We start from the raw sequence: 4,367 nt of genomic DNA, 5'->3' as shown, positions 1-4,367 counted from the left end.
ACGCACTGCGGCGGGCGCGAGCTCGGTCTGGTTCGTTACCGCCCCCCGGCGCCCCGCACCGCCCGGGCCGGGCGGCCCGGCGCGGAGCCCTTCGTGCTCTAACCCGGCGCAAGCAGCGCTGCCGGAGAGAGATGAGCGACGCTCCCCACAGCGGCAGCTTATTGCGGGCGAGTCAGGCGTAAGTACCTGGAAACCAGCACCGGCAAGGCCCCCTCAGCACCCCAAATCCCAGCTCGGTCACAAACGTCAGCCTCCGTGAAGGTACTCCCAAAAGACACGATGCCACAACGCTACTGCCCTCAAACAATGCTGCTGAAGACACCCAGACCCGACTTTTTCAAGACCTCGTCCCAAAGACATCACAGGCACTGAAAACAGGTGCACCCCAACTGCCAGACTCTCAGTTGCTCACAGCCACGATGACTGGACCCCGCGATCATCACAGAGACATGTGTGCTGGTTTTCAGATATGTCCACAAGTAACATCCCAACATCCATGAAATCAGATCTGCTGCAAAAACTTCTGTGTGCCAGAAAGGCCCCAGAAGGGGCCTGAGAGTTTGGCTCCCAAATACAGACCCCACAGAGCACAGCTGGCAAAATCCCTGCTGCCTGGATCCACCCCTGACATTCTTCTCAGGGATACACCCACCACACATGAACTTCACACCCTGGTGCCCCTGATGGACTGGCTATTTGCACCAGCACAGCTTTTGGGGGGATCCCACACACTTGCTCGCTGCTCCCTGCACCCCCATGGACTGCAGTTGTGCCAGGCACCTCCTTGAGGACAGCCTGCTGCTCCACCGCCATCACCAGTGCCTACAGGGACATCCCAGGAGATCCAAACCTCTGAGCTCCCTCCATGCTTCAGAGTTCTATGATGCCCAGCACAAGCTGCACTGTGATGCTACACGGGCTCCCCCGAGGGAAGGTTACACGTTATCCCTCAGCAGTATGCACACACATGGTGGGTTTAGCTGCCAACGGTTTGGTAGCAGGAGAGCTGCAAGGGTGGCCTCTGTGAGAAGACACCAGAAGCTTCCCCCATGTCAGGCAGAGCCAGCTCCAGCTGACTCCAAGACAAACCCACTGTGGGACAGCTGCAGCTGGGAGAGGGAGGAGTGAGAAAATGTGTAAAACAGCCGTGCAGGCACCAAAGTCAGAGCAGAAGGAAGGGGAGGAGGTGCTACAGGCACCGGAGCGGAGATTCCCCTGCAGCAGATTGTGGTGAAGCAGGCTGTCCCCCATGCAGCCCATGGAGGACCCCGCACTGGATCCGGTGGAGATGCCAGTAAGGAAGCTGTGGCCTATGGAGAGCCCACACAGGAGCAGGCCCTTGGCAGGAACTTCAGCCCATGATGGGGACCCCACACTGGAGCAGGGACAGAGCATGAGGGAGCACCAGCAGAGATGAAGCGTTACAGACTGACCCCAAGCCCCATTCCCCATCCCCCTGCACCACTTGCAGAGAGAGGAGGTAGAAAAGTGAAGTGTGAAGCTGAGCCTAGGGGGGAGGTGTTTTTAGTTTTGTTTTTATCTCTCATTATCCTACTCTTTAATTGGCAATAAATTAAATTAATCTTCCCCAGTTCTGGTCTTCTGACCATGATGGAATTGGTGAGCAATCTCCCTGTCCTTATCTCAACTATGAGCTTTTTCATCGTATTTTCTCCTGCTGTCCTGCTGAGGAGGGGGAGAGCGTGGCTGGGTAGGCACCTGGCAACCAGCCAAGGTCAACCCACCACAACACATCTCTGGGAATTGCTGTGTTCTTGGCACAACTTCCCTGCCACAGTTCAGACTTGCAGAAAAAAAAAATTATAATCTTAATAGCAAAAAGCCTTTTCTAGGTTTTTCTTGAGGTGTCCGTATGGAGCAGAGCTTACATGTTTCACTGTCATGCTACAGGAATTTGCTTTTGTAAGCAAATATTCTGTTTTCTCCTCAGCTCATTAGGAAAGTGCACTTAATGCTTGCTGCCAGTTTTTCATTTGGCTGAGTCTCTTTCCATCCCCTCTGGGTCTTTCTGAGATTTCCATTAGCATCGTGCCTTCATCACACAAAACGAAACTGGCTGCGAGCTAGTCCCACCCATTTAGAGGAAACACTCCTCTTCTTGGAAGGAACCTTAGGAGACAAGAACAGGCCAGATCCATTAGGGAACAGGACCGTATAAAATAGCCTTGCACCTCTCCATTACCCCTCTCCCACACGTGTGACACCCAAATGACATTGGCGCTTATCCTTTTAAGGAATAATTCATCACCTGTCCATTCCATACCTCTACTGCTGTCAAAAACTGTCCTGCATAGCTCAATACCCACATCATACCTAGAGAGCTTTTTGGGAGGGGATGGAGTTGAAGGACACGCATCCTACCCACAGGCCCAATACATCTGGCTTATCCAAAAAAAAAAAAACCACCAAACCCCCAAAAATCCACACAAAACCCAAAACCAAACAGCAACAACAAAAACCCAAGAGGGATCTCATTGCATTTGTGGCCTAAAAACAGCAAAGGGAGAAATACCCTGAAATGGCAGGACATCCTTCTTGAATCAATACAGAAACCATTTATTACAACGTCAGAGGAACACGTGGCACAGCAACAGGATCAGAGGTTACCAGTTTCACTAGTAGGAAGAAAATGTAACTCTGCCAGGCAGGGTATTGTTCTGAGCAACACAAAGTCACTAGTAATGAAACAAAACACATGAAAAAGGGGAAGGGAGGAAAAAGAGTCTATCTTTGCACATTTTTGTGTACAACAGAGGAAGCCTGAATGCCCTCCCAGCCCCTCCCACCGCTGCATGCACAGGAAACCCTACTGCAGCTCGAGGCGTGCAGCTTGGGGCAGAAACCCAGAATGAATCCAACAGGAGCCCATGTGACAACAAAGATCAAGGCACATGTGAAAAGTTAGGATGAAGAGGGATTAGTCCTGTCTAGGGTCTCTCTTTTTTTTTCCTCCCCCCACTTTACATGTTTCTGGTAGCACTTTCCTGATTTTGCCGGACTCTGTGAGGCAGCAGACTTGCTGCTGGAAGGTAGCACTGCTGCAGAACTGAAGAGTTCACAGCAAAGTCTTCCGTGACTTGGTGCCCATTCCTTCCACGACCTCATCTGCTTGAGCCCCATTACTTACACATTAACTAGCTGAAATTCTTGTGAGTAAATTCTTGCAAAACTATTTTTCTGTTACTGGGAATGATGATGGATGACATGTAAGAGAAGGCAAAGAGAATGCTTGCAGTAAAGCTACTACAGCTTAAGTTTGCTGTGCCTGAGCTGATTTGGGGAACACTGCTGTGAACTGCATGCATGGGGTGAACTGGGCTCCCTTAAACCAAAGGTTACCTGTTACTCAGGTTTATTAACCCTCAAGACAAGGCACTGCATGAGCCCTGTGCCCACCAGCTCTGCCAAGCTTTCTAGCTCAGAGCAGGGCAGTCCTGAGTGCTGGCTGCAAGCAGGTTGGGAACCATAAGCGTAATCTACCTCTGACTCATCTGCTGTCCAAGACACTTCTGGTCACTTGAGAAAGTTGAAAAGTTTTTTTGAGGTTGGCATCACATTCAGCTAACACCTGTTTCAAGAACTGCTACTTGGGTGATGAGTTATGTACTTATTGTAAACTCCAGGAGTTACAATAAACTTTGTGTCTAAATCTATCTTGACACTGAAGAAACTTTCAGCTTCTTTAATCCGAGATCCCAGCATTTCTCATACAAAGGGAGGTGCTGGGAAGGAACTGCAAGTGTATTCCCCATTTCAGGTCTTGCTGCTCCTCATGTATCACACCAAAAAAAAACCCTCCATGAGTCACAGGAGGGGAGTGTAAGAAGACTATTTCCTAACAGGAAACTGAACAGAAAAATCAGTTTCACTTCCCCACACTGCTTAATTGCACTCTAACCACAAGTTTTCTTGAGGCCACAACTTAGTACAACACTTGGGCTGTGGCAACCTCATTAACGCATGGCTTGTGTGTAAAGTGCTAGCAGATTTATGGCATTCTCCCCAGTGGTGTTGATTATTTTGACTCTCTGGAAAGCCAATCTGTGGTAAATATGGAAGCTCTGAATCCACTTCAAGCAGCATTAAGAATGTGATATTTTCAGATGGAGAATTAGTGAAGAAATCTGTCTGACTGGGGAAAACCACTATCCTAGCAGATCAGATGCAGTTTACAAGACCTGGATACGATAGCCTTATTTCTCACTTCACGCTGCCCGTGATGCTTTCCCCTCACTGGCAGTCTGATCTGCAAAAGGCTTACAGAGCCAGCCACATTTTCACAGCTATGTCCCTCAGCAGCCCTTTGGGTTGGTAACTACAGTTTAAAGCTCTGGTATCAAAAAGGT

This window comes from Phalacrocorax aristotelis, chromosome 13, assembly GCF_949628215.1.
Source record: "Phalacrocorax aristotelis chromosome 13, bGulAri2.1, whole genome shotgun sequence".
NCBI classification, from domain to species: domain Eukaryota; kingdom Metazoa; phylum Chordata; class Aves; order Suliformes; family Phalacrocoracidae; genus Phalacrocorax; species Phalacrocorax aristotelis.
Note: the sequence above shows the minus strand (reverse complement) of the source record.